Consider the following 18,631-nt stretch of genomic DNA (forward strand, 5'->3'; position numbering starts at 1 on the left):
TGAGATTTGCTTTGTAATTAGATATGTATACACAGCAATGAGATCCAATTAATGCACAGACCCCACCCTTCGAAGCTAAGATTGTATCGAAAGCATAACGGTTCTGTAATGCTACCTCTCTAATCTGAGAAACTTCTGTTGTAAGTAGTTTTAATGCAAGGACTGTCTGATTGAATAGAGCAGTCGTCCAGATAGCTAGGATGTGCAAGTCTCTGTAATTCATAGCTGTTCCCATTGGGGGAAACAGGCTTCTAACTACCTGAGTTTCTGTATCCTTATCTATGGGACTCTTGATCACTTCCCTTTTGTTAAGGAGTCTTGCTTTGGGCAAATTGTGGACTGCATAGTATGAGGGGAGGATGTAGCCTAGAGTGCATCTGCCTCTCCATCTGGGGGGAATGTGCATATATGCTCTACGCCCACATAACATCCAAATGTTCCCTATCTGGTTAGTGGACCATTCACGGGGCTGATTGACTTGTTGAACCATTGCGGATACATATTCACACAAGCTAAATTGCCCGTCTGAGAATTTTTCTCCTCTTTCACACCTTTCTGTTTTTCCCACTGAACATCCTGAGATCAGCCAATTACACATATAGTGGGTAAAGCTATGCAAATATTCTGTGATATTTTGCGAGAATTCTGGGTGTGTTTGTTACATTAGAGTACGATCTGATCATGACCTCTTTTAATACAATGGTTCGGCTACAATATGGATATTTTCCCACCTGTAGTCCTTCCCCATCCCCGGGATCATACTCCCAACAAAGAGCGGCAGTCTCTTGAATACGGCTATCGATGAGTATTATGGTGTTACCAGCTGGAGAGTTAAGGGGGTAACCTCCTGGCCACGGGAAATTCATCCATCCTGTAAGATTAAATGGCACTGCATGCATCATTAGTCCTCCGCTGGTATGGGTTGGCATGTGTGTGCAGATCCAACAGTCTGTTCGATTCAACAGGTGTGAAAAGTTCTGTGCATCGAGGATGTACATGTTATTCTGCCAGGGTCCTTGTTCGGCAATTGCCATAGCTGGGGGAATAAAGCAAATATGAGGATACAGAGCACGATTGTTAATGAGTTGGCATTCAGGCAAGAAAAGGCAGCTAATAAGTTCTCTGGAGTTTTCTCAGAGCCTTGCTGTTACAGGAGCTGTGCAGATTGGTCAGATAGCACTTTGATCTGTCCCCAGGTCATCCGGTGCTGCTTTTTGCGGGGAGTCCAGTCTCTGTCCTTCTGAGGGTTGTGGAGGCTCAGGGAGAAGTTTGGGATCGGGTTCTGTGGATCAGGATGCCTTTCTATCTTTCCACGGCTTGATACAAATGCTTGGCACCCAAATTGGACCTGAGGGAGCAAGAACAGCAGCATGCTCACATCCCCATGTTAATAAGGGAACGGGACCATGCCAGACAGGATTAGGTAACATTCTATACAAAACTGATGGTTGTGGGTGACTAACCCTAGTCCCATAATGATTATCCACAGCTGTGGTCTGATTTGAATTTGATATGTTTAGATGATTCAAAGTAAACAATACTTTGTTCAGCCAGTCCTGCTTTGGGGGGAGTCCAATGGCATTCCCTGCTTTCTGTTTGTGTTTGTCAAGGGCTGTCTTAAGTGTGTGATTGGCCCTTTCTACAATTGCCTGCCTGGTGGAATTATAGGGAATTCCAAATATGTGCTTAATGTTCCATTATTGGCAAAATTCAGCAAAGGAATGGCTGCTGTAAGCAGGGCCATTATCATTTTTCAGAACAGAGGGTAATCCCATTATAGAGAATGTTTTTATACAGTGTTTAATAACATGTTTAGTAGCTTCCCCCTTCTGGGGAGTAGCCCAGAGGAAATGCGAGTAAGTATCAATGGTTACATGCAAAAATTTCCAGGGGGCAAAGGAGGGGTATTGGGTAACATCCATCTGCCAGATTTCATTAGCACGTAAGCCTCGTGGGTTCACGCCCATGGATGGGGCAGAGGTGACTTGTGAGCATTGGGGGCATTGCTGTACAATGGCTCTGGCTTGTTCTAGTGGAATATTAAATTGTTTTGCGATAGACTTAGCATTCTGATGAAACATGGTATGGCTATTCCAAGGTGTCACAGTAAGGACTGCTTGTTTTGTGGCTGCATCTGCAACTGCATTGCCCTCAGAAATCCATCCAGGGAAAGGCTGATGGCTTCTGATATGAGCAATGTAAAATTGGTAACTGTGATTCTGGAGAGCTGACTGCAGCGTCAGAAAAAGGGATTACAGGTTCTCATCTAATGAAGGGGTTACATATGCTCCAGGAAGAGAAGAAGCAACATTACAAACATACTGGCTATCAGAAATAATGTTTAAATCAGCATTCATAAAACATTGCAAAGCTAGAATGACTGCCGCTAATTCTGCTCTTTGCGCTGACTGCTGAGGTGGAGTAATTTTTGTCACCCACTTTCCTTGCGCTTGCCAAGCGACCGCTCCCCACTTCGGCCCGCCATCAGTGAAGATGGTTTGAGCCTGTGGTAAGGGAGTGGGTGACAGCCCTGGGTAAATTGAGAGTGGAACCTGGTTGAATGCAAGGATACGGCGGTCTGGTGGTATATGGTAGGACATTTTTCCCACATATTCTGATAGCGCAGCTTGCAGTGCTGCAGATTGGCTTAGCCAATCCCAATTCCCAGTCTCTTAAAGGTATAGGCACAATTATTTTTGCGACATCAAGTCCTAGTAAAACTCTGCTACGTTCTCATCCTTTCAAGATTAATTCTGCATGCATAAGCGGTAATGTGCTAATTGTGTGTGTAGGAGTATGTGGCAAATATAGCCATTCTATAATTAATGTCTTGTTTCCTGTCTGCTTCTCGACTAGCTGTGTTAAGATCGCTGTAGGCTGTTTTTCTGTTGGAATCAATATTAAAGTGAAAGGAACATTTTCTGTACATCTGTCTACCCATATTAATTTCGCAGTAGAATCAACCCGACAGTCTGCTCGGGCAAAGGGCCTGTAACCTGAGAGGGCATCAGAGTGACCTGCCTTGGGAATGCTACGAATTTTGTGTCTTGGTTAATAAGATCTATGCCGGCGCTGCCAATGGTTGCCGCTGTGGTTGATTGCACCTGGATCTTAGGGGCTGCAACCAAATCCTGTATGCCCCAAATGTAAGAAGGGGTTCCATTGGGCGAATGAATGCCGCAGTGCTAGTCAGGGAAACTAGATCCCGGGCCAGTGACAAGCCCCAGCCCAATTGTTGCAGCCACCGTGGAGCAGCTGGCCAACCGCTTGGACTCCAGTCCGCAGGCTGTGGCCTCGCCTCCGCCTCCAGCCCCAGCGCCTTCACCATCTCTGCATCTACCCGCACCTCCTCGCTTCGCTGGAGATCCCAAGCAGTGCCGGGGCTTCCTTAACCACTGCTTAATGCGGTTCTCGCTACAACCAATGCAGTTTCCGTCCAACGTACATCCTGTCCCTGCTGGATGGCACAGCTCTGGCATGGGCTTCCCCCCTCTGGGAACGAGGCAACTCTATGCTCGGAGACCTCCAGCGCTTTGTCCTAACCTTCAAGCAGGTTTTTGATAAACCGGCTCAGCTTTCTACGGCCGCCACGGAACTCCTCCATTTACGCCAGGGCTCTCGCCTCCTGCTTGACTATGCGGTCGAATTCCGCACATTGGCCTCTGAGCTGGGCTGGCGGGAGGACAGCCTGCGAAGTATCTTCCTGGAGGGCCTGTCCTCCAGGATCAAAGACGAACTGGCCGTTCGAGAATTACCAGATGACCTTGAATCCCTGATTGATTTGACAGACACGATTGACCGTCGACTTTAGCAGCGAGCCCGAGAAGTAAATCCTGGTCGTAGGCTCATTCCATTAGCACAGGGGTCGGGAACCTATGGCTCGCGAGCCAGATGTGGCTCTTTTGATGGCTGCATCTGGCTCGCAGAAAAATCTTTAATAAAAAAGTAAAAATCGAACAAAACCTCCCACCCTCCTAACGTCCCCCAAGACCTCCAAAATTAATTTACTACAACCCCCCCACCCTCCTGACCTCCCCCCAAGACCTGCCAAAAGTCCCTGGTGGTCCAGCGAGTGTCCAGGAGCGGTCCGGGAGCGATCTCCTGGACTTGGGCTGTCAGCTGCCAGTAGTGAAAATGGCGCAGACGACCCTTTGCCCTCACTATGTCACTGGGGTCGACCAATGGCGGCAGTAGCCCCTGTGACAGAGTAAGGGCAAAGGGCCGTCGGCTGCCAGTAATCAAAATGGCGTTGACGCCCCTATGCCCAGGTCTTCGGGGGGTGAGGAGGGTGGGGGGTTGTAGTTAGTAAGGCTCTCACGGAATTATATTTTAAAATATGTGGCGTTCATGGCTCTCTCAGCCAAAAACGTTCCCGACCTCTGCATTAGCACTATCCTTTTCACGCCCACTGGCTCCTTCTGCTACTGAAGCCCATACTGCATGAAGCAAGGAACCCATGCAATTAGGCCACAGTCCCCTCACCCCTGAGGAGAGACAGTGGTGTCACTCTCTGGGACTCTGTCTCTCTACTGCAGTGGCAAAAGCCACTTATTGGCTCAATGCAAGGAACGTCCGGAAAACTCCCGAGGCTAGGAGTCACAAGGGAGCTGACCCTAGGCTGCGTGAATCCTGCTCCCCAATGCACGGTTCCAGTCCTTGTTTTACTCCGGAGGTTTTTTTCTCTGTGCTGGCTTTCGTTGATTCAGGGACCAGCGGCAACTTCATCCTGGCAGAATTGGTGAGACAACTACAGCTCTCGGTATTCTAGAGAACACCACCTCTGCGGATCTTCTCCATACATGGAAATCCTCATCCTGGCTGTGTGTCGTCAGTTACCACCCAATGACCCTCTGCTCGGGGGTTCTTCATGAGGAACAAATTACCTTCTTTGTCCTAGAGAAGGCCATTCACCCTGTGGTCTTGGGGCTACCCTGGCTCCAGAAGCATTCTCCCTGCATTGATTGGGAGACCCGGCAGATTGCAGCATAGGGACCAGCTTGCTTCTCCTCCTGTCTACCAGAGTTGCCTCAACCTTGTATACCTTTAGCTGCGGCGGCAGTTGCCCTACCTGCCCAATACGCTGATTACAGTGACGTCTTTTTCAAGGAAAAGGCCGAGACATTACCAGAGCACAGATCCTTTGATTGTGCTATCGATCTACTCCTTGGCTCTACTCCTCCTAGAGGCCGAGTATATCCTCTGTCTTTGCCTGAGACACAAGCTATGACTCAGTACGTTCAGGATAATCTTGAGAGGGGATTCATCAGGCCCTCATCATCTCCGGACGGAGCTGGATTCTTCTTTGTGGCTAAGAAGAATGGCTCATTGAGGCCATGTATTAGCCTCAATGCCATTACCTGCCAGGACCGGTACCCCCTACCACTTATCGATTACAGGAAGCCAGGATCTTCACAAAACTTGATCTTCGAGGAGCATACAATTTGGTCTGGATAAAACCGGGCGACGAATGGAAGACTGCCTTCAATACTCGTGATGGACATTACAAGTACTTGGTGATGCCCTTCGAGTTATGTAATGCTCCAGCAGTTTTTCAAAACCTCATGAATGAGGTCTTCTGGGACATGCTCCACTCCTATGTAATAGTCTACCTTAATGACATCCTCGTCTATTCCAAGGACCTGCTTTCTTACCACCAACAAGTTAGTCAAGTCCTACAGCGCCTTTGAGAACATTGTTAGTATGTGAAGCTGGAGAAATGCCTTTTCGAGCAAGAATCTTTGCCCTTTCTGGGATACATTGTATCTACCACGGGCTTCCACATGGACCCGGAGAAGGTTGCCAGCATCAGAGACTGGCCTTGTCCTGTAGGGATTTGCGCCCTCCAGCATTTTCTTGGCTTCGCCAACTTTTACCGGCACTTTATACCTTCCTACTTGCATATGGTAGCTCCTCTCACAGCACTCACCAGAAAGGGGGCCAAGCCAGTGACTGGCCGCCAGAGGCGCTGAAGGCCTTCGAGGAACTGAAACAGGTTTTTCTTCAAGACTCCTGCTTATGTCACCCTGATCCATCTCGGCCATTTGTGGTGGAGGTGGATGCCTCTGACTCTACAGTAGGGGCAGTGCTCAGCCAATGGGGCTCTCCTCCCATGCTCCTATTTCTCCCAGAAATTATCTCCTTCAGAAAAGAATTATGGAATTGGCAATAAAGAATTACTTGCCATTAAGATGGCCTTCGAAGAATGTCGACAGTGGCTGGAGGGGGCCCAACACGCTATAACTGTTTACACCGATCACAAGAACTTGGAATACTTGTGCTGCGCCCAACACCTGAATCCCCGGCAAGCACACTGGTCCCTGTTTTTCAGAAGGTTTAACTTTTCCATCCGTTACCGCTCAGCCTTGAAAAACATCCAAGCTGATGCACTCTCCTGCACCTCCGAGTTTGAGGATACCCCACTGGTTTCCCCAGTTCATCCTAGATCCAGCCCAAGTCCACCTCACTGCAACTGACGTGATCCCTGCTGGCAAAACCGTAGTACCTCTTTGCCTCAGGAGGAAGGTCCTGTCCTGGGCCCACGACTCTCTGACAGCCAGCCACCCTGGCAAAGCACGCACTCTTGAATTATTGACCCGCTACTATTGGTGGCCCCAGGTTAATTGGGACGTCCAAGCATATGTCAACTGCTGCCCAACGTGCACCCGGCAAAAACCACTTCATGGATGCCCTTGGGGACTGCTTCAGCCATTACCTATCCCTGCGGAACCGTGGACCCACATTTCGACGGACTTCGTGGTGGATTTACCGGTATCTGAAGGGATGTTGCAGTCTGCTCCGCTTCCCCTCTCTTCTCGTTGACCGGCGCTTACCTTTGGGCCAGGGAACGCCGCGCTCACCACCCTCCGGCTCCCAGGGACGTGCATAGGCCCATGTGGCCTCCGCCATTTCCTTGCCCTGCTTGCAGTGGACATGCGCGCGCGCGCGCACAGACTCTTTGTGCGCCCAGAACCCAGAAGCCTGGCTCCGCCCGCAGTGATGACATCACCCGCCACCCAGATATAACCGGCGCTCAGACTATTCCTCTTCGCCTTGCAACGAGGTTCACTACAGTCCTGTAGCTCTGAGTTGCGTTCCTTGCTGTGTTTCCTGCCTGCCTTGACTTCGGTTCGTCCTGACTACGCCTTGCCTGCTGCCTGCCTTGACTTCGGTTCGTCCTGACTACGCCTTGCCTGCTGCCTGCCTTGACTTCGGTCCGTCCTGACTACGCCTTGCTCGCTGCCTGCTACCAGCCTTGTCCTCAGCGTGGCCTGTTCCACCGCCTGCCGGCAGACTTGCTTCGCCACAACTCTGGACCCCACGACAGGTGCCTCTTGCAACTACGCCTGTGAGATAGAGTTGTCTCTGCTGTCTCCTAAGTCCCAAGGTGCTGGAACCCTACGGGCTCCTCCTGGGTGGTTCCCGGTACCCGGGTGAAGCTCTTGTCTTGAACTCTATTCTCTCTGAACTGTCTAGTTCCTTGCTGCTGCCTCTCTCACTAGCACCCAAGTCCCAAGGCGCCAGAACCCTACGGGCTCCTCCTGGGGGGTTGCTAGATGTCCGGGTGAAGAGCTTGTGCTAGTCCTGTTACCACTGGTTGTAACTGCTTCTCTGTTGCTGGACTCTCTCTCTCTCTCTGGGGTCTAAGTCCCAAGGTGCCGGAACCCTACGGGCTCCTCCTGGGGGGTTCTGTGTACCCGGGTGAAGATCTTGTATCAGACTCTATTGCTACTAAACATCCTTGCTCTCTGAGTCTTGGCTCCGCCTCCCGACCTACTCCACCCCTTGGGGTGGATTGGCCCAAGGGTCCACTATTCAGCCGCAGAACCCGGCCATAACACGGGAAACAGGTTATTTGGGTAACCATCGATAGATTTTCTAAGATGGCCCATTTTGTAGCCCTCCCGAAACTGCCTATAGCACCTGAACTTGCTCAACTCTTCACCAAACACATTTTTCGTTTGCATGGCTTACCTTGACACATTGCCTCAGACCGGGGCTCAGAGTTTACCTCCAAGTATTGGCGTGCGCTGTGCAAGAAATTCGGAGTCAAGCTAGACTTTACATATGCATTCCACTCACAAGGAAACGAGCAAGCCGAGCGGACTAATTGTTGCACGCCCTAGCCGTGTGGGAACTGCGGCTGGGCCCGCTCACCTCGCTACCCTTTCCACAAGCACTGGACTCACCCCCTCCGCTGCCACTGCCAGGGCAGCATCCCCAGCTTCTCCGTGCACTTCCCGCTGACTAGACCCCGCGCCAGTGTTCCCGCCAGAGCTCCGCATCTTCCTCCTCAGCTCTGCTCCTAGGCGCGCGTGCAGCCAACATCATCACCTTTAAAGGGCCAAGCGCGGGAACCCCGGCCCCGGAGCTCCTCAATGTGGTTATCTTCACTCAGTATATAAGAACATAAGAACATAAGAAATTGCCATGGTGGGTCAGACCAAGGGTCCATCAAACCCAGCATTCTGTTTCCAACAGAGGCCAAACCAGGCCACAAGAACCTGGCAATTACCCAAACACTAAGAAGATCCCATGCCACTGATGCAATTAATAGCAGTGGCTATTCCCTAAGTAAATTTGATTAATAGCCATTAATGGACTTCTCCTCCAAGAACTTATCCAAACCAGGTTCAGTCTCCTGATCCTTGCCTTGGCAATCGGGTTGACACTGTTGTATACAAGTTTGCCACTATCTCCTCACCTGTTCCAGTCTTGTTCCAGTCCTGTTCCAGTGTCCTTCTGTTCCAGTCCTGTTCCAGCATCTGTCTACTATGTCTCTCCAGGTAGTACCCCTCAGACTGATTCTCTGGTACTGACCTCTGCCTGCCTTCGGACCATGTTGCCTGCTGCCTGGACCTTGACTTCTGCCTGTCTCACCGACTACTCTTGATCTGACTTCTGGAACCCGACCTCTGCCCGTCCTTCGACTACCCTCGGACTGACCTCCTGGAACCAACTCTGCTTTGGCTGACCATCCGTGGACTGACCTTCGGAACTGAACCCTGCTATCCTTGACCACACCTTCTTGATTCTGGCCTTGCTCCTAGCCTTGCCATCACAAACTCTATTCTGGCCATCTGTGATTCCTCCAGCCTGCTGTCCAGATTCTGACCGCGCTCCCTTATTCTTGGTGGGCACACCTGTGAACCTTCTCCTGGGGAGAACTCTGAGGCTCATCTAAGACCAAGCGACCAGGGTCCCTATGGGCTCCATCCCGGGGGACTTCGGGTTTCCAGTGGTGAAGCTCCAGATAGCTTCCACCTCCTCTTGTGCTCCGCCTCCTGGTGCCAGGTGCCTCCTGGTCCCATCCAAGGAGCCGTCTCCCCCTGCACCAGACCAAGAGTCCACCCCCGAATGCTACACTAATCGCACCTTGAAGGGTTACCTCCGCTCGTTCGTGGGTCATCGACAAGATGACTGGACTTCTCTCCTGCCTTGGGTAGAGTTTTTGAACAATCACCACGTCCACTCAGCCACCGGAACATCCTCCTTCTAGGTTGTCTCCAGGAAAAAACCGACTCCTCCCTTGCCTTTACCTCTGGCTGTACTGTCACTGGCAGCCCAGCTCAATTCTCAGTAGCTTCACGCCTTATGGAATTCCACCCAAACCCACCTTCAGCAAGTAGCTGAGGCCGCTAAGAAGAATGCAGACAAACACCGTCAGCAAGCTCCAATCTTCCAACTTGGGGACCGAGTCTGGCTAAGCACTCGTCACATCTGCTTAAGAGTGCTTTCTATGTGCTTGGCACCCAGGAATATCGGACCCTTCACCATAAAGGAGCACTTGGGACCAGTCACATATTGGTTATACTTGCCCTCCAGTTTAAAGATTCATAATACCTTTCATGTATTGCTTTTGAAGCTTCTAGTCCTGTCAGCTTTCCATCGGAGACCTCCTGAACCCTTGGACGTGGCCACTGACGAGGATCCCATTTACCAAGTCCAGGATATATTAGATGTCAGATACTACCAACGACGCTGGGAATACTTGATCTCCTGGCAAGGCTTCGGCTCAGAGGAGAACTCTGGGGAGCCAGCCTCCAACATCTTAGATAAGTCTCTCCTACTACAGTTCCACTGTGAGCACCTGGACAAGCCTGCCCCTTCTCGGAGGGGGTGTAGGGGGGTACTGTTGTGAAACCCGGCCATGGACCACCACATCCAGGTCCCCCCAACTTACCCAGCAGACACTGGCCTCCGATACTCCCCGTGATCCCAGCGGGGTAGGCTGCACCAAGCCTCCACCGCGGCATTCTCCCCACGAGGGAGACGCTGCCGACTGCCGCTTTGGCTCCTCCCCCTAGGCACACGTGCAGCCTAGCTCCACTTTTAAAGGGACCATGGCATGAAACCTCAGCCCGGCCCCCAGCGATTACATCACAGCCCTGGGCTATTTAAGCCCATTTCCTGCTCTCTTGTCTTGCCTTGGCAAGAGATCAACTCCTGTGAGTAACTAGTTGCTGTTCCTTTGTGTTCCTGATCCTGCTCCTGAGTTCCTGCTTGTTCCTGCTCCGCTCCTATCCCTATGGTTCAGCTCCTGCTTCTGCTCCAGCTTCTGCTTGATTCATTTTTTTTATTTTTAATTCTTTATTTTCATGATTTTACACTTTATAGTCAAAACACATTGACATACAGGAAATACTGAACATTATTAAAGAAATATTAACGATATATTATACCCCTTCATTGACCAAATAAACATTGTTCAAAAGAGACCACAAGTGGGGACTGATTATAGATATAACAAAATTTAGAAAATAAACCAGTATAATAATCTATATCCGCTATTTTCTTATTCCAATGAAACACTTATGATATCTCTTATGAGGAAATGTTGTTTATTTATTTATTTATTTATTTATTTATAGATTATTTTATACCGAGATATGTATAGTATTACATCACTTCGGTTTACAGTGAAACAATAAATTAGCAACAGGCTTTACATATAACAAATTATACAGTAGAACAAACTTCAGAAACAGGTTTTACATTTAACAGTACTAGGCTTTATAAATAGTAAAATAACGGAATTCAATGAATATCTACTAACTTCATTAACTATAATAACCCTAATAAATTAATCTTTAAAAGTCACGCCGTATCAATAAACTGTGGGATGCAAAATCCTATGTCACGTTATAGTCCATAAACCGCATTTGAAAGAGTGGATGAGGGGTAAAATCAATGAATTAAGCGAAGAACAGAAGGTGAGAGTAATGAATGAAGGGGATAATAAACAATGGGATTGCTGTAATTTAGTATAGAAAGAATTCATTGATAGAAGGCTTGTTCAAACAACCATGTTTTAAGATTTTGTTTGAACGTTTTGTGACAGGACTCCAGACGCAGGTCCAATGGCATGTTGTTCCAGATTTTGATACCTGCTATGGAAAATGAGCGTTCTCTGGTGGATACATGTTTAATGTGTTTTAGAGGATGAGCAGTTAGTTTCGCTTGGTGAACAGTTCTAATTGGTCTGTTGGAAGTGTGAAAAATAAACTGATCAGAGAACCATTGCATCTCTTTATTGTGAATGGATTTGTGGATGAGAGAAAGAACTTTAATGGTAATCCTGTAGGATACAGGCAGCCAATGTAAGAACATAAGCGCTGGTGTGATGTGTTCATGTCGTCGAGTGTTCGTAAGTAACCGAGCAGCGGCATTCTGCAACATCTGTAAGGGTTGAATTGTGTTCTTCGGGAGACCCAGAAGTAGAGCATTGCAATAGTCAATTTTTGGTAGGATTATGGCTTGTAATACAGTCCGGAAGTCCTGAGAATGTAATAGCGGTTTGATCCTTTTCAGAGTATGCAACTTGAAGAAGCCACTCTTAATCGTGCTCGAGATGAAATCCTTCAATGAGAAATGATTATCAATCATGACCCCAAGGCTGCGGACATGCTTCAGCTTGAAAATGTCTGTGGTTGAAGTAGGTGAAGGTGGAGGTGGTGTTCTTGTGTGGTGTAATGATGAGGAGTTCTGTCTTGTTGGTGTTAATTGCAAGACAGTTTTCCATGAGTAGAAGTAGAAATGTTAATGGGGGTTATTCTATTTTGCAAAAAACCTTCCAATTTATCCGGATTAAAGAAAATATATTTGGTAGAACCTAATTTTATCAGACATTTGCATGGGTATTGCAGCAAAAAAGTTGCACCTAGGCCTAGTACACGTTGTTTTTTCAATAAAAAGGCTTTCCATCTCAATTGTGTTGATTTAGCAAAATCAGGGAATATTGTTATCTGTTTACCAAGAAACTTTTTCTCTAATACTCGGAAGAACAATTTCATTGTCCATATTTTATCTGGTTCATGGGCAAACACTACTAATAATGTGGCATAACTCTCAATAGTAATTTGAGAATCCTGTAAAAAATCTATCAGATTTTCTAACACATTTGGTGGTGCAGATGGAGTGATTTGATTTTCAATAGTTCTTACAGGTATATAAAACGCTTTTGTTATAGGGGGAATAGCTTCTTGAGACACTTTAAGTGTCTCAACATAAAGGGGCGGATTTTAAGAGCCCTGCTCGCGTAAATCCGCCCGGATTTACGCGAGCAGGGCCTTGCGCGCCGGTGTGCCTATTTTACATAGGCCTGCCGGCGCGCGCAGAGCCCCGGGACTCGCGTAATTCCCGGGGTTTTCCGAGGGGGGCGTGTCGGGGGCGGGGACGATCGGCGCGGCGTTTTGGGGGCGGGCCCGGGGGGCGTGGTTTCGGCCAGGGGGGGTCCGGGGGCGTGGCAGCGCCCTCCGTAACTGCCCCCGGGTTGCATCTAGGCGCACCAGCGGCCCGCTGGCGCGCGGGGATTTACTTCTCCCTCTGGGAGGCGTAAATTCCCCGACAAAGGTAGGGGGGGCGTTTAGACAGGGCCGGGGGGGGTGGGTTAGGTAGAGGAAGGGAGGGGAAGGTGAGGGGAGGGCGAAAGCGAATTCCCTCCGAGGCCGCTCCAATTTCTGAGCGGCTTCGGAGGGAACGGAGGTAGGCTGCGCGGCTCGGCGCGCGCCGGCTACACAAAATCGGCAGCCTTGCGCGCGCCGATCCGGGATTTTAGCGGCTACGCGCGTATCTACTAAAATCCAGCATACTTTTGTTTGCGCCTGATGCGCCTACAAAAGTACGCGAGGGTGCCCTTTTTTAAAATCTACCCCAAAATTTCCTTAGCATATCTATAGGGGAAATAGTTGATGATTTAGGAACATTTAATATTCTTAAGTTTAACCTTCTAGAGTAATTTTCTAAATTTTCCAATCTATGTGAATTGAATTCTTGACATTTTATCAAAGCCATATCTGTTTTCCCCAATTTATCACATTGCTTCTCCAATTCAGTTAAGGATTCAACATTTTTCTTAATAGCAGTATCATGACTCTCTACCTGAGAATGAATCATGCCAACAGATTTATTAATATTTTCAATTTTAACCCCTAGAGAGGTTTCTAAACCTTTTATTGCAGTCCACAGTGTTTCCAGGGTTATCACCGATGCTTTCTCAGGCAAATCCATATTTGCCTGGAAGTTCAATTTCGCAGTATCCCCCTCCTTAGAAGGGTCTAATGCAGCTCCCATTAGTTGCAGTTGACCCTCCTGGGGTACTGCCACACATAAAAAGTCCTGATTTGGTGGCAAGCGGAATTCAGAGCTGAGGGAGGTAGAATTCCCCGGGGATACAGGCGTAGAAGAATCTATTCTAAATCAATCCCCAACATTCCTGAAGGTATACTGGTAATAATTGGTTGCATATAACCTTTGATAGTTGGCTGAGAACTTAAAGGAGGTACTGCAGGGTAGGGAGGAAACACGCATACAGTTCCTTTTCTCTTTTTTCCCATGCGTTCTTGAAGGTTTAACAATGAATAAGAGGAGAGAGTGTTGCACTTACTTGAAAACTTTGATGTTGTATTTCAAATAAGGGTAAGATGTCCTTTACACAGAAATCCGCAAATAGAGGAAGATAAAGACGTAAAGTTGAAACTAAGCCACGCGCCCCTTTGGCGCATGCGGCTTTGATGCGCGCCGCGATGGGGGAGTTTTTAAACCCCTCGATCATAAGATGATGACGTCAGTCGTCAGAACGTCCTCCAATCAGCCCCGTCGAGAGCCAGAAAGGCAGCTTTGGGCTCCCGGAAAGGCCTCGGCGAATCCCTCTGCTCTCGCTCTCTCCTCTCAGTCCCACTTACTCGCCGTGGTGGGGGAGTTTTTAAACCCCTCGATGGTCACAAGATGATGACGTCAGTTGTCAGAATGTCCTCCAATCAGCCCCGTCGGGAGCCAGAAAGGCAGCTCTGGTCTCCCAGAAAGACCTCGGCGAATCCCTCTGCTCACTCTCTCTCCTCTTAGTCCCCTGTTTGATTCTTTGGTTTTGACTTCGGCCTGGTTCCTGGATTCCTCTGTCTGCTGCCCATCCTGACCTTTGGCGTGTTCCTCGGCTCTGCTAGTCTGCTGCCTGCCCCAACCTCTGGCCTGCTTCCTCTTCTTGCATCTCCGCAGCCTGCCTCGATTCGGACTGCTTTTCGGACTTCCTCCACCAGGAGACCTTCGCCTAAGTCTTGCTGGCCCCGGCACCCAAGGGCTCAACCTGTGGGGAACGAGGGTTGGTATAGGTGAAGATCCTGTCAGGTCTACTGGTCCTGTTCCGCCTCCTGGTCTCGAGTACCACTGTGAGGCCTTCTTCCAGTGGCTCTTCCATCCTCGAGCTGGCTCAAGGGTCCACGTTTCCAACAGCATGGCAGTGTGCATCACTTGCCACCTAGCTACAAGGCTAGCTCATACATACAGGGCTGGTGTGACAGGTTGTACAAACTCTGCAGAGAGACAGCTTCTGGGGGAGTGACAAAACAACAGATCCTGACAGACCCACAAAATCAAAGAACTGCAAGTGCTTTAAATTGCTTTGTCTTCATATGTATGCGTGTACAAAGAAACAGTCGCACCAAGTATTGCTTTTCATGATGGTTTTGTTTATTTGACTTATTTTGTGTCTAGAACTCTGTCAAAACCTGCTTTACTTTCAGCTTTGTTTCCAGAGTTTAAGGAATAAGATTAAGTTTATCCTTGTAAAGGGAAAATGAAAAAAATTTGGAATTGCAAATTCATGGACTCTCCGTTTCTGTTTCTTAGTCATATTCATTGGTGAAGAAAGTGTTTAGCAAACTGTAATGCTTTCCCATTAAGCCTCTTCTTTCTGCTTTAACATACATAAAACCTCTCGTTTGCTTCACGCCATAATTGCAACAACCTCAGAGGCTTCCCAGAAGAATTAGCACATTGTATTAGGGATAGCTTTGCATTAGGCTTGGTGCTGAAAAAACCAGGAAACCTGCAGGAAGGAGAAAGTGACAGGGGGGAGCCACAAGGAAGGGAGGATTGGAGGAGAGAGCGGAGAGGAGTTATGGAGAAGGAGAGTGGGCCACAGGGGAGGAAGAGAAGAAAGACCAAGGGGCCCATGAGGAGGAAAGAGAGGACAGAAGGAAGCCACAGGTGAGAGCAGAGAATAAAAAAAGGAGGGAAGCGGAGGACAAAGGGGAGCCATAGAGAAGGAAGGGGATAGGAGTTGGAAGAGTACAGTGGAAACTGCAAAAGAACAGTATAAGCTTAATGATAGATTCCTTCCAAATATGGTTCTAATTACATGCATGTGCAGTAGCCTCATGAATAGTGAAATGCACAAAACATAATTAAAATAACATCCCATTCTCATAGCTAATGACTTTGAACAGGGGAATGTGCAAAAGAATCTGCATGCCTGGGAAAGACAAAAACAGGAATGCTTACTCACATTTATTTACTTAGTACTATAAAGGGAGGGAATTTCCAGATGAAAGTTGGACTTCACCCTTGACCTTGACTGGGGTTGCTAATGTTGCCTGGGATTACAGATGCTTATTGTGATACATCAGAGTTCCCAGACTAAAGAAAGGATGTGAGCATTGTTATCGAGCATTGCTTTGCATATTTGTGTAACTATACTGCCTGCAAATACCTTTGGACATTATGTACTAACTAGCTGATATCTGTGGAAATTCCCCAGTGGCCCTAATGAATTGCCCTCAGCTCCCAGCCCCTCTACAGCCTGCTCTGCATCCCCCCTCCCCCCAGCCCCAAGAGCTGCACAGCCTGCCTTTCCCCCCTCCTCAACCCCAGCCCAGGCTACTTCCCCAAGCCCCAGCAGCAGAACAGACACCCATGGAAATTCCCCAGAGGCTCCTATTTATTGATCTCCCCCTCCAGCCCCAGCCTGTCCAGCCCCAGAAGCCTGCCCTCCCCCAGCTCCAACACTGCCTGCTCCAATCCCTGTAGCCCCATAGCCAGCAAGACTTGCCCTGTCCCATCAGCCTGCCCTCCCCCCTCAAAACAATCTGCCCCTGCAGACCCAGTCCAGTACAACCTGCCTTTCCTCCCAGCACAGCCTTCCCCTCCCAGGCCAATCCCCAATCCCCAACCACCCACTAGCCCAAACCCCAGCCTCTCTAGCCTCCAGAGATCAGACTCATTCTCTAACAGCTAGGAGCTCTTTGCACTGAATGCACACATACAATCTCACCAACTGGAAGATAATCCTACATGTGACACTGAGTGCAAAAGACAGGATAGGGCCCCCTCTCACTGCTGGACTACTATCTGCATCTTAATTTTGTTCAATTGTTAGTAATTTAAAATTTCTGAGCAGGGCTGGGAGGCTGAAGTGCCGGACTGCCCATAATAACACGGGGGCAAGGCAAAACCTTGTACTGCTTTCAGCGAGGGGGGGGGGGGGAGGGGAGAATCAGTCAAGGATCTCTGCTGTGAATGCTTGGGAATTTTTGAATGATGCTGTGGCTTTCGTGGTTTTCTGAATGGGCAGGGACTGCAGAGATCCATGGGAAAAGAGGAGGGATTTTTGAGGAAAAGGTGCAAGGTTTTTATGTTTTGTCTAGCTTCGGTTTTGGATGCCGCAAGTGACAGTCCTTGTGGTTGTGAACACTATATTTTAGGTTCTTAATTACTAAATTACTAAAAAAGGAGTTAGAGCAGCTTTTAAACTAGAACAAATGGGACAGCCGACAGTCGCTCAGCAGCGCATGGTTCGGAGAGAGGTATCTTTAAAGGATACTAATGATGCATTAGAATTAGGGCATCCCCACAGTGAGGTTCCACTGATTAGAAAAGTAGTCCAATTGCCTGTAACTAAAAACTCACCTGAGCTAAAAAATTCTAACTTATCCCTATCAATTAAAAAGCAGAATAAAAATACAAACAGAAAACAAACTTTGAAATGTTTGTATGCTAATGCCAGAAGTCTAAGAAGTAAGATGGGAGAATTAGAATGTATAGCAGTAAATGATGACATAGACTTAATTGGCATCTCAGAGACATGGTGGAAAGAGGATAACCAATGGGACAGTGCTATACCGGGGTACAAATTATATCGCAATGAGAGAGGAGCACTCGGGAGGAGGTGTGGCGCTTTATGTCCGGGATGGCATAGAGTCCAACAGGATAAACATCCTGCATGAGACTAAATACAAAATTGAATCTTTATGGGTAGAAATCCCTTGTGTGTCAGGGAAGACTACAGTGATAGGGGTATACTACCGTCCACCTGGTAAAGATGGTGAGATGGACAGTGAAATGCTAAGAGAAATTAGGGAAGCTAACCAAATTGGTAGTGCAGTAATAATGGGAGACTTCAATTACCCCAATATAGACTGGGTAAATGTATCATCGGGTCACGCTAGAGAGATAACGTTCCCGGATGGAATAAATGATAGCTTTATGGAACAATTGGTTCAGGAACCGACGAGAGAGGGAGCAATTTTAGATCTAATTCTCAGTGGAGCACAGGACTTGGTGAGAGAGGTAACGGTGGTGGGGCCGCTTGGCAATAGTGATCATAATATGATCAAATTTGATTTAATGACTGGAAAAGGAACAGTGTGCAAATCCAAGGCTCTCGTGCTAAACTTTCAAAAGGGAAACTTTGATAAAATGAGAAAAATTGTTAGAAAAAAACTGAAAGGAGCAGCTACAAAAGTAAAAAATGTCCAAGAGGCGTGGTCATTGTTAAAAAATACCATTCTAGAAGCACAGTCCACATGTATTCCACACATTAAGAAAGGTGGAAAGAAGGCAAAACGATTACCGGCATGGTTAAAAGGGGAGGTGAAAGAAGCTATTTTAGCCAAAAGATCTTCATTCAAAAATTGGAAGAAGGATCCAACAGAAGAAAATAGGATAAAGCATAAACGTTGGCAACTTAAATGTAAGACATTGATAAGACATGCTAAGAGAGAATTTGAAAAGAAGTTGGCTGTAGAGGCAAAAATTCACAGTAAAAACTTTTTTAAATATATCCAAAGCAGAAAGCCTGTGAGGGAGTCAGTTGGACCGTTAGATGATCGAGGCGTTAAAGGGGCACTTAGAGAAGATAAGGCCATCGCGGAAAGATTAAATTATTTCTTTGCTTCGGTGTTTACTGAAGAGGATGTTGGGGAGGTACCTGTAATGGAGAAGGTTTTCATGGGTAATGATTCAGATGGACTGAATCAAATCACGGTGAACCTAGAAGATGTGGTAGACCTGATTGACAAACTGAAGAGTAGTAAATCACCTGGACCAGATGATATACATCCCAGAGTTCTGAAGGAACTAA

Source organism: Rhinatrema bivittatum, unplaced genomic scaffold (genome assembly GCF_901001135.1).
Source record: "Rhinatrema bivittatum unplaced genomic scaffold, aRhiBiv1.1, whole genome shotgun sequence".
Lineage (NCBI taxonomy): Eukaryota > Metazoa > Chordata > Amphibia > Gymnophiona > Rhinatrematidae > Rhinatrema > Rhinatrema bivittatum.